Below are 12914 nucleotides of genomic sequence, written 5' to 3'. Positions count from 1 at the left end.
TGAGCAAAGGAAAATTAAGGCCAAATAACAGCAGCAAATTCCTTGGGAATGAGGTCTCCTGTTCCCAGACCGCATCCGTGCTGGAGAGCTGAACTGCAGGGAGGGTGTTGCAGCGTGCCCATCCCAGCAAAGCAGTTCCACCCTGCAAACCAGAAGCCAGGAGAGCTTAACTCTTATTCCTGAAGCAAGCCCTTCAACAGGGCATCCCACAGCTAATGGTGGTGCTGCCTGAGGGCTGGGGGCACTGGAGAAGAGCAATGGTCTTTCTGAATGGAAAGTAACCCGAAAGGAGTAAAGGGAAAGCCCCCCAAAGAGAAAGGGAAAACACCAAATGCCAGGAAACAAGGGCTTCACCTCTCTCTGCTGATTCTTTTTAGGAACATCTGACTGCATCCTGCAGCCTGGACCTCCACCCTCACACATACCCATGTGTCCAGACCTTAGGCTTCAACCAATAATAGCAAATTTCATATCCCAGATCAAAAGTCATGAAAGCAACATGCTTCTCTCAGGCATGTATGCATACTATCTGGGACCTTAAAGTCCTATTATCTAAGCCACAGATGTCTCCTATGCCCCCTCAGCTCCCTTGCTGTTCCCCTTAACCCTAAACCAGGCCACATTTCCTCCCAGTGAGTCAGGATGTCTGATGGAGCAGTTCTGTGCCTCCTGATTTCATACCTTTTTCTGCCAAAGCTAGTTTGTGTTCTCCCAGGGCTATGAGGAAACAGCCCCCACTTAAATTCCATTAGAGATTGACTCCTGGAGTCCATTTTGACAAATAAAGACACTTTTGCTGGACTGCCATGTTACAGCCCCAAAGCTGGAGGGGGACACGTGTCCCACAGAGGTGCTACAGGGTTTGCATCTCTTCCAGCATTGTTGGAGTGAAGCATGCACAACCTGCACGGGGCTTTTTGGGAGCAGGTACCTTTTCTCCAGGCCTGGATGGTGCTGAGTGGTTTCACCACTTGCTAAGCCCCTCTCAAGGCCCAGCCGTGCCTTTGAACGCGTGTTCCAGTCATGCTATAGAAAACCTTTGTAAAGCACTGGCCGGCTGCCTAGAAAATGACTGAATGAGAACCGTCTTTTCTGGCCGTAGAATAATTGGTTACCTGGCTATCTATGACTGCTCCACTGCATGTCATCGGAGGACAATTCACTCATTCATTCATTCACAGCAAACTCCATTAACCTCATATGTGAGCCAAAAGGGTTCTGCATCTTGAAGATGCCCCATGAGTCTCTCCATGACACCAGCTAATTATCTCCTCATTAACAACAACATTAGCATTCCATTTGATATATACAAGTTAATTTGTTAATTGCACTTTAATTACAAAGTTATTAAGAGCTCAGAGGCATTCAACAGAAGATTGCAATTAACACAAGCTGCAAAATTGCTCCCAGCAATTTGGAGATGTTATCGGAAACTGATTCTCTGCGTTCAAGTGAAGATGGAAAAGAGACAGGAGATTTATGGGCTGACATCACAAATTCTCTGTTCCCTCTGAAGATGCTTTCATCTGCACCCTGGGAAGCACCGGGAGCTGCCATGTTCAGACACTCTTCAATGTGGCTGAGATCTCTGGCCCATGTTTCCAGAAGCTCTGTTCCTCACCATGCACCCAGCAGAGGCTGGAGGGAAGAAGGAAAAAAGGAGGCATCCATGGTACTCGGTAAGTTGCATGAAGTATTTGGCGTCTTGCAGATCAGGCCTGCACATGGATGCAAAATTGCTGGTGCCTTCTTCTGTTGTGGAGAGGCCACGGTAAGATCTTATTCCTCTTCGGAGTTGAATTGCGTCTGCGCATTGCACTGGTTATCACCTGCACTGCCCGGGATGCTGAGCACCTCCCTGCCTTCAGTTCAGCACAACTCACGTCACCCTCTGTGGTGTTGGGCAAGGTTTTGTTTTATTTTACTAGATGTCCACACAGAGGAATGCTTACATTGCTGGGTGGACACCCCAGAGATGAGGCTGCACCTTGGCCATGCTTCTTCCTGACCCCATGGACACCAGGATCTCCCGGGTAGCCTCCAAAACACTGAAAATCTCAATGACTGAGACCACATTCTCAAACCCTTGGAGCCCTAACGATTAAAAATAACATAACCTGGTATAACCAGGCATCATGCTCAGGATATAATTAAGGCTTTGTTCCTTCCCAGCATGCTGGGTTTCATGACCAACACCCCAATCTGCTCCACACCTCCTGGAGAAAAGCAGGCAGTGGGGGCTCCCCTGGGCTCGGTGAGATTTCCTGTTCTCTTTTTCTTTCTTTCCATTTATCTGAAGCCTCTTACTGCAGCGTCATTCCTTAGATTAGCTGTCAGATCTGCTGGAAAAATGCACTGGTGAATATGGCCATTATCCACCCAGCCAGACGGAGCAGAACCCCGTCGCTGCTGTGTAAAAGGTGCACTGTGGATGGAAAAAAGCAGGACACTGACCATAGTACATGCCAAAGGCAGAAATAAATGATAAATACAGAGGATTTACAGATGGATTTAAGATAAAATTCCACTTTCCTACTAGCCTTACTAATGGAGAATTTCTTAAATGCTTTCATTTTGTAACTTATGAAAGACTGAGTTATGAAATGCCAATTGCACTTTATTAAAAAGGCCCCAAAGAAATTTTCTAACTCCTTTGAAAAAAGAACTTCTAGGGAATAACCACCAGCCCAAGGATTAGGGCATCCCAAAGAATGGTGGAAAGAAGAGAATTACATTTCTGCTAGAGAATTCTATAAAACAGTGTTCAGAAACCATGCAGATACAGAAAGGAATTTATTCCCTATAAATTATATATATATATGTAGGCTCATTTCTACAGATCTGTATTATGTGCATTTCAGCTGGCCTCTGTTCCTTTCATCTCAATTTGTCTTTATTACACTGTTACCTATGGGACTCCATCCGACTTTTGCAATATAAAACATCTCTGGAAGTACCAAGTTTTCCCCTCCGTTCCCCCTGGACCCGAGTGTTTTCCCTGTTGCACCACACTCCACTGCCACCGCTGCTCCATGCTCAGGCTCTCTCTGCCGTCACCAGCTCACGGGGCCAGACACCTCACCACGCCGACACACTGAGGACAGGCTTGGTGACGGCTCTGCATCAGGATAAATTACTTGATTTCATCCAACATTACACTTCATAGCTGAAATTACCATTTTTCTCCTCAAGGTGATTCCCACCCACCTTTTCCAGTGAGAACACTTAGGAGGACTTTGGGAATGACATGGAAAGGAAGGAGTTCGGAAGGGTTCCTCCTGAACCTGAACTCACGAACTCCACGTTCAGCGCTGGAGCAATCACTGCGATGCTCCACAGCACACCAGCTCGATGAGATTTACTGTGAAAATGATCCAAACACACACTTCAGTTTGAGTTTCCTAGCAGCAAATCAAAACGTGTCAGCAGCAGTCACCCCCTCAGATTAGTTCTGCACAAGCTGCAGAAATGAAAAACCATTCCTCCGATCTGTCCCATGGTAAGAGCAGGAATAAGACAAGTTATAAATACAACTTTGACAACTCGCAGCAAAACCCCAAATAAGAAAAGCTCCTTTTGTTACTCATTTTGGTGAAGCTGCAGTTCCTCAGCTTTCTGATGTTAAAGCACCGGGGGGGGGGGGGGCAGAGCAGAGGGAAAGCAGTTCCCAGAGGGGAGAGCATGGTTAAATTTGCTTTGCATTTTGCTGTGCTAAAGGAATCTCATTCCAGTTAGTTTGCAGCTATCAAAGGTAGAAATAATAATAATAATTACAATTTCTCCTACATTATTACTTTGAAAAACAGCTAATTCCAGCAGAAAAGTGTCTTTGATATGCTAAAAACTATTCTTGCACTCATCACATATTTCAGTCCAAAGTGGGAGGAATATATTCATAAAATCATGATGTTTCAGAGAACTATATAGATCTCCTTGGACAAATGCTCAATGATTTTAATGAAAACTGAGGGAAAATTCAAACAAATGGAGGCCAGAGTAGTTCCTGGACCTCTGCTTGCTGAAGTTTCACAAGCTGGCAACACTGTTCCCCCACGAGCAGCTCTCCCTGCATGCACAAGATGCAAATGGAAGAGGACAAGAAAGGACATTGAATAAAAGTCAAAAATAGTTGGGAGAGAAAGGAGTAGTTCAGGATAAGAGGTCACCAAACGTAAGGACTGCAGGGACAGCATGGAGCTGGGGGGACCTACACCTAGAGAGGGGGAAAGAGGCTCACATGGACACTGCCCTTCTGGGCTGGCATCTCTGCAAGGTTGGGGCTCCTCGTCCCGGTCCATTCCTGAGGGGCTTTCTGCAGAGCACCATCATGCAGGGGCCCGAAGGTGTTGCTCTCACATCTTCCCTCGAATTTTGCAGTGGGTAAACAGAGCTGTCAGACACCAGGACTCTGTCCACACTAAATATTAAGTGTGAGTAGTAAGTGCCGCAGACTTCCCACGCGCTGGCTGGAAAAAACAGTGCCAGTGTTAAACTGCTTGGCACCACCTCTGAGGGCTGCAGCTCAGGCTCCAGGGGAAAAAAAAAAGAAAAAGAAAAAAACAACCTTGGAAGTGGCCAAACTTGCCTGTTTTCAGGGGAGATTTAAACACAACCTCAGCTGTCTGAGGTATACAAGCTGTTTTCAGGGTAAAGGCATGGGATTGAGTAAACCTGAGAGGAGTCAGCATTTCAAGCAACAATGATGAGAAACTCCGTGCCAGCTCCATCAGCTGCAGACAGCCAAAATTTTCGATTCAAGACATTTTTAAAACAGGTTAATCTGGCCCAATTGAAATGCTCATCCCAACTATATTTTGAGTACTTTCTCTCAAAGCTCAAAGGCTTGCAGGACCATGACAACTGAAAAATGAAATGTCTACCAATCAAAGAAAAAGCACCAGTAAAACCTATTTATTTTGATGAAGCAGCTAATTCTCTTCGGTATGGATTACCACAAAAACACCTGAAATGCTTGCTTATTGGCTGCCAAAAAGTCAGGAACATTCAGTTTCTGATGTTTAGACAAAACTCGACTAATTTTATTTACAATTGATCAACAGTTTTCCCCCCAGAAATTGTCTTCAACCCATCTGCTCTGAATCGAGCTGGGTTGCCTTTAGACAGCAAAGGCCTTAATATTATTTACAAAGGACAGGAGCTAGCATGGAGCAGACCCTTCTCACACACCTGGGGCCACGTGAGTAGGTAAATATACGTGCAACAGGACCTTGGTGACAACAAAAAGCAGGACAGAAGTGCCTTTCTCAGTAATGACATGCCACCAGCTGTGGATGTGCGTTTCTGGGGTTGTACCCAGCAAAAACCTTCCCCCACTGCCAGCACAGGCTGGCTGAAGGGATGGGGCTGGTTTGCTGGCTTTCAATGCAGTGATGAAACTACCAATTCTGCTGCCGTCTGTCCTAATTAAAGCAAAATTATCAACAGCACATGAAATGCCACCAGAATGTAAGAAATAGGGGCTAATTCTACAAGCAAGCAATTGTATGGCTGACTCAGTGTTGAGAGGTCCAGGACCAAGCCCACAGGTGCAACCAGGCGAAGGAGAGCACTGAATTTACCCCCTCAGGTCTCAGGAGGTGCCCTAGGTGTTCAGCCCCAGGGAGGTCTCCCTTGCTTTTCAAGGAAAAAAGCTCAAAAGCTTTTCAAAACCAACAGCACTCCCCTTAATGTTTGTCTCAGTTAAAGAGCATTTTGTTGAATGTCACTGACCAGCAATTCCCATCCATGGCCCTATCCAGCAAAGCACTTTGGCCATGCTCTCACCATGCAGTCAGAAGAAACCTTCACTTGCCAAAGGACAGGACCACGTTCAGCTGATGGAAACCACCAAGGCAGCTTTTGGGGCTGTCTGCTCTACGAGGGCAGACAGTGACTTCTTGCCACCTCCAGACAAGCTCAGCAGCATCCCCACATTCACCCGGATCAACCAGCTTGCTAAAAATCAGCCATGTGTGAGCATGTCAGCAGCAAGACCTGCTCCTGCAGGTCCACCCCAGTCTTCTCCAGGGCCAGCAGGGGGGTCCGAGCAGGCAGCTGCAGTTTGGCCATCGTGAGCCGGTTCCCAGGAGGAAAGCACCTTGGAGCTCGCCCCAGTTCCTGCACGGACCCAGCACAGGAATGTGGTGGGAAGCCAAGGACTTGTCAGGCTCTCTCCTGCTGCAGGTTTGCCAGGAGGTCTATAAAAATGTCGTTGTCTCTCAGCTGCTGGTGATTATATTCCCCTTTACTATGGCTGCTGGTAATATGTATGTGTGTATATATAAGGGGGAATATCATTTCTGCACAGGGCTGGCCTCCCCCTGGCCTTTTTCAAACAATAATAGACTAAATATAAAGAGACAGAAGCCGTTACTCGGCTCTTTAACCAGTGCCAAGGAAAATGAATAATTAAGAGCATATTACTTGCAATGAATTTATACTGATGCTTTTAAGTTAGGACCTACTGAGATCCTTTTTAAAATACATCATTCCCCCTTCATCTTTCATACAGAGTTCATATTCCAACCTAATACTTTATAGCAGCTACTGTTTAGAACCGAGTTAAAAGAAAGGCAGGCTTTAGGTTTCCATTACACGCCAGAAAGGAGCTCGGTGTAAAGGAATGAGGCAGTTAATCTGTTTTGTCTGTATTCTACCTGCCTGCAACTTTGCATCTCATCAGCCTGAAGAGATTACTTTGGCACCTTAAGCGCAGGCTGCTAGAAACACGGCCTTAAAGAGAGAAAGAATTGGAGCACCCACCAGCAAAGATCACAAATGTTGATGCTGCTTGCAAATACGATGGTGCTATGGAGCAATTGGTCCCAGAGGAGCCCTGAGCTGTGTCAGAGCCCATGGGCTCAGTTCATCCCCCCCCCCTTTTTTTTTAAATAAAAAAAATCACCCTCCTCTTCTGAGGGGGACAGAGGGAACTGTCCCCTGCTCATCGCCCACCATGAGACCAAGGCTGCGGCACACGGGTCCAGCAGCCTGGAGGAGGCTTTGACGGCCAGGGGACCCCAGGGGACCTTGTTTCGTGGAGGACTGCAGTCTTTGGGGTATTAATTCCATTAAGCGCTCAGCCAGGTGAAGATTTGCTGGTCAGCTGTCCAGTGTGGGGAGCTCTGGGATGTGAAGCAGGAGCCAAAGGACCGACATAAAGAGGTTCAGGGTGCTCTATTACTGAGCTCATTCAAGAAAAGGCTGAGAGGTGATTTAATTACAAAACCTCCAGGAGAGGCTGTGACACCAACAGGTGAAGTTACAGCAAGTTTTGGTAGCTGTTAACCAGAAGTTAAACAACACTGTCAGGGAACAAGTGCAAATTCAATACTTTTAGCTGTCTCTGCAGGTGTGCTGCCCTGCATGAGCAGGCTCACAAATAGTTTGTGGGGATCTTGGGCCTGAATTACACAGAAAGTCAGCCTGGGTTATCCCTATGGTCTGCTAAGGCCTCGCAGGCTTTGCACAGTGGGTCTTTGCAGAAGACTTCAGATTAATTTTATTCCAAACACAAGATCCCAGCAGCAATGTCCCTGGTCAGTGACAGTGAGCACAAGGCCACTATGCAGAAGTTAGCAGCAATATAAAGCCGCAGCACACACCTCTGCTCAGCTGGCTCAGCATTATCAGAAGTGGTTTCTCCTGCTGGTTTGGCTGTTTTGGGGAGGGTTTCTCCTGCATGTTTGGCTGCTCAGAAAAGAAATGCCTGTCAGCTGGCTGCTTGCCTTCTGAAGCACCTGCACACCCAGGCCACTGAATGTATGGAAGACACTATAGCAAGTGGAAAAAAAAAACAAACTCCCATTTTCCACAGTCAGTTCAGCAGCAGCCCCTTGTGATCAGTGCATTATGCATCCATTAATAACATCTAACCACCATTAATTACAAGCCATTTGTGGTATTTCTCTGGGTAACTCCCCTGTTACTCCCACACTCTAAGGAGGTGTATGTAAGTGGTCATCACAAGCCAGGAAAAGCTGTAAAGGTAGTGGGTTTGTACTGACAACCTACAAAATCCAAGATAACACCTTTTCCTTGGACCCAAAATCCTTCACAAGTTTTTCCTCAGAAGCCAGCCACAAGGCCAGCAAAGAGGCCCCTCTGCTGCCGAGATGCCCGCTTCCAAATGCTCAGCTTACATAAAGGAGAGGAAAAAAATTGCAGCAGCCTTTCAGAACAGCAATAAGCGTGTTCCAAACTACATTTCACTTCATTCAAAAGAACACTTGTGGCGCATCATCTGTGACCACCAGCAATCTCCCACTCACAGCTGCTTTTCGGCAGCCCTGTTACAGCCCCCAGCAAGGCTTTACATTTAATGGGCCTGAGAGTTCAGCAGGTCTCGTGGATCAAAAGTTCCTCGTGAATCAGAGCCTAGCTGGAAAATACAAGCTCACTGAGCCCCCAAGTGTGCTGTCTGAAACATCTGCCCTTTAGAAGAGCTCTCACTGAGGTCTGATTGCTTTCATTCAGCTCCACCTTTCCTTCCTCTCCCATTCAGCCCTGGGAAGCAGCTGGACCACACTGATGCTCTGCAGGCTGTTGGGTGAGGAGATCTAACCTAATCCACTGCTATTTGTTGCCGCCAGCAAGGAGCTGGACAAACTGTTATGTCCCACTCACATGGGGCACTGGTAACAGCAGGAGACTGGAAGGGACACATCTGGGTTTGATACCAGCTTCGTGCTGTAGCTCAGTGACCCCCGCTGAGAACTTCAGCCAAGTCCTCCTGCAGCCCAGCCTGCACTGAAGGTTTTGCTCCTCTGCAAACATCTGAGGCCCAAGAAAGATGTGGAGAGTGGCTCAGCTTCCTAGGAAAATGGTGGCCGTCATGAAGAACTAACCCTCCTGTCCCTGAGATGAGGAGTTCTTGGATTCCCCCAGCATCAGCAGGTTAATAGGGCAACGTGGGGAAACTAAAGTCATTGCTGCTTACAGAGCACCAGACTCATGAAGAGTAAAGCATGCCCAGAGTGTTAACACCACGGTGCTGAATGCTAACAGTTGCAATCTTTGTTTTTAACCAAAATAACTTTATAATAAATAAGGTCTTAAGCTGCAATCGCTCTTTAGAGAAAGGAATTTCCACCAGGTGAGTTGGACACACAGGAGCAGTATTTGCAGGCACTCGATGGCTCTGATCCCAGAGGCGTTAACCACACCACTAGTACCCAGGCAATTTTAAATTTCTGTTTGAATATTCCTACAAGTGCCACTCCTGAGTTGATTTAACACCACGGCTGTGGCGTCTAATAGCTCTCCAGTGATTAATAACAGTCATTTGTTCAAAGCTAACAGCCCCAGTGTGACAGTAACAGATAAATTAGCAACATTAAAAATATGCTAAAGAAAACATTTATGTACTGGATCAGTGCAGTATGTGATAGTAATATACATCAGTTGTGCCAATAACTAGCTATTAATGATGAGTGCTATATGTTTAAGCAATTTTTACCCAGTTCCTTTGTAATTGTTCTGACATTGTTCATATTTAACTTGACGAGATGGGCCAGTTCTTACGGACATTAGTGGGGTTTTTATGTGCTCAAACAAGTACTGCAAGCAGATGGTGGGAGGAACAAGGAGAAGGTATGGCATTGTGTCCCTATCAGTCCTGTTTGTCACTGAGAAGACAACGTGCCAAGTAATATTTGGGCATAAATTATAAGGCTGTTTACCACACTACGTCCCCAGCATTAAATGTCATGCAAAACGTTTTAATAATGCAAATTAAAATTCTTCTGCTCAGCACATCCCGAGATGCTGTGCTTGCTTACCAGAACTCCCTGCAGTGTGCTCCTGCCCCCAGGGATGACCAGCAGCCCAGGGCAGCCGAGCCCATGCCCTGTACCACAGCCTTCTGGCCCCATTCCAGCCCAGAGAGGAGATATTTAACCTAACTTCTGACAGAGGCCTGAGGCTGGCCTGGCCACGTCCCCAGGGCGGGTGAGAAGAGCTATGTGACATCCCCACTTGATCTCCCAGAAGCTGGGTAACACACTCCCAAGGCCTCGTAGTGTCCACATGTAAAGGAACAACCGACCCAGCTGGGTGCATCCTTGCTTTTTGCTCTTATTTGTGCTCATGGAGCACAGCAGACTCAGACTGTTAGGTTTTTGTTCAGTTCTTTAGACAAGAGAAGGGAGCCCTTCTGTTGAAATTACCCATTGCTACATTATGTTGCTGCAGAAGTTTTTATGTTTTTAGGAGAGATGGACTTTCATGTGCTTCCACCACTGACATTCAGGTGTTTGCATTAGGACAGCACAGTCTGCAGTTTTCCCTGTACATGTGATTCAGGGCATGCAGTAGATGCTGCAAGTTGCCCTGGTTTTGATGCAAAAAAGGCTACCACAAGCACTGTCGAGGTGGCAATATTCCTAAACAAATCTTACAAGACAGGCACAAACCCCAAAACTTAGGACTAAGTAGCAGAAAACCTTACAAACAGTCTGAGCCCTGATCCCAGAGAGGGGCACGCAGCCTTCCACCCCCAGCACAACAACTGCTCACGCAGCCTGAGAGCGAATTTCAAAGTTTACGTGCGGTTGGTGATCCTGCATGTGTCAGACGCATCTCCAAAGGGCTCCGAGAACAGGGCCATGCTGTCAACATGCGCACACGTGCGTGGAAGTTGGACGTGGAGGCTGTGCTGACAGATACATGAGCTCATTGTTTTGTGCAGGTTGTTCTGTGGTGCTCAGCCTCTGCTCAAAAGGCCCACTGCAACGGAGATGATCAGGAAATGTTTATCTCGCCTGTCACACCGTAATGGACCACTATGATTAGGCATGTCTAGCTTCCTCTAAATACTGACTCTGCTTCCAGACTCTGTCTGGTTTTTGGGTGTTTGTTTAAACGCTCCCATTTTCCATTTTGAAAAATTTTTAGGAGAAAAGAAACATTTTCAACCATAAGATTTCCAATCAGTTGATAAGCAATTTCATATATTAAAAAAAATATATGTTATTTTTGGGAAAAAATCTCAAGCTACCTCCTACCTGGGATGGTTTCCTCTTAGGACCTCCAGGGATTTTTGCAAAGGGAGGACAGAGGCTGGGGAAGGCCACTGATGAGCAGAGAGACAAAAGCTTTCACCTCTCCCTTGCTGTGATTTATAGCAAAGCACCCCAATCCGAGCCCTATTCCTCCCACCTGCAGCCTTGTTTTTCCCACCTGCTATCAGTAACAGCGTCTCTGCAAAGGCTCTGCAGCCTCACCCTGCAGAACATCTCTGTACTGGTACCTACAGATGGGACTGGTTGTCACTGCTTGTGCAGAGGCATGGGGACACCTCTCAAAACTCACTCTTGAGTTACCCAACATAAAATCTGGGACCTATTGTCCCATAAATGCCAGCTTACAGCCCTGAGCAGTAGAGGAATATCATCTCAGGGGCGATGCTTGCATCCATTTTATAACCTCTCTTGTAGAAGCAGGAGAATCAAAATTGAGAAGAACTGATTTGAGGTGCAAAAATGCAAGGAAGTATATTTACCTAAGGAAAAAGCATGGAAATAACAGATCAGACAATTGTTGAGTAAATGAACGCTTACAAATTACTGTGCTATACAATATTAGCCTTGAAAATACAGTTGGACAATTTTTCTTCTGGATTACATGACTCCAAGTCTCCTAGAAACAAGTGGTTCTGCAGCCTTGCTTTCCAGCTAGGGTTTCTGCCTAGGCACAACCCAGCGTGTTGAGACTTTGCAGCGTGCCAGAAAGTTTGCCATCTACCCGGCACAGCCTCTGCAATTCCTCACCACTCCCCAGTGCTGAAAGGGGATGCCCTGTGATTCAGCATCTCTGTTTGCTGTCACGCGAAGTTGCCTTCTGCTCCCACATTTTACCCCACCCCGGGCTGTTTGCATGCAGGAGAAATGTGTCGGCTGTTTTGCTGGAAAGATACCTCCTTGGCAATGCATCCCTGCAAGTCCTGAGCTGCAGGGCTCTTTCTGACAGGGCTCACAAAATGCCTCTGACAGATGGATGTGGGGCACACGTTATGTGTTGGCTGAGGTGGTCTGTTAGCTGTGGCAGATTTGTGGCACGGGCAGCTGCGATCAAAAGGCTTTGGACGGGGTATAGCAGCAGTCACAGAACCTTCTCCAGATTTAATGGACAGGAGGCTCTGCACTGAAACTTGGCAGCTTGGCTTTGCTTTGAAGGCATGAGTTATGGTTTATTCCCAAACAAGCAGGGGCAGATGTATGTCGAGATAGAGGTGATGCCAGATCTCAACCCAAAACAACTCATCGCTGCTGCTGACCGTGGCTTCAGCTGACCGGTGTTGGGAAGGGAAGGGCCAGCAGTCCCCGGAGGCCACTGCTGTGCACGCGAGACAGGCACGGGTTCAGATGGCAGTTGTCTACCTGGCTCTCACAGACCGGGTGCTGCTAAGCCTTTATTTCATCTCTGCTATCAGCCCAGCCAGAAGCTGCGGTCAGCTGTGCTGCTGCTGGGAAGAGAATTCCAGATTTCATTCATTAAGCCAAATCTCAGCCTGGCTAAGAAAACACGGAGCAATTCAGATTGAGCCTATCAATCACTTGGATTGGCTTTTACATTTCTTACAGGCAGCAAAAGCCTTAATAAATATCAACTGCTGGAGATTTCTGACGTTGCTGGAGAAGTTTTCCAGGTTGCTGGTGGAGCAGAAGTTAACCAGAACCCAGGGCATGTGCTGGAGCCCCAAGGCTGAGGAATGGAGAGGACCACAGGGAACTGAGCCTCAGCCAAGTGTGCATAAACCACCCAGAGACTCATGGTGTGCAGGAAGGGAGAGGAATGTGAACAGCTAAAAAGGCAGGGAAAAGCAGCCCCAGGAATTGTGTGGTGGCATTGGAGGACAATAAAAGCCAGAATGTGCTGTTTGGATTCAGGTTAACTCTTCATTGCAAAGGAGATGG

The sequence above is a fragment of the Anser cygnoides genome, chromosome 19 (genome assembly GCF_040182565.1).
Source record: "Anser cygnoides isolate HZ-2024a breed goose chromosome 19, Taihu_goose_T2T_genome, whole genome shotgun sequence".
Classification (NCBI taxonomy): Eukaryota; Metazoa; Chordata; class Aves; order Anseriformes; family Anatidae; genus Anser; species Anser cygnoides.
This window is presented reverse-complemented; position numbering follows the sequence as displayed.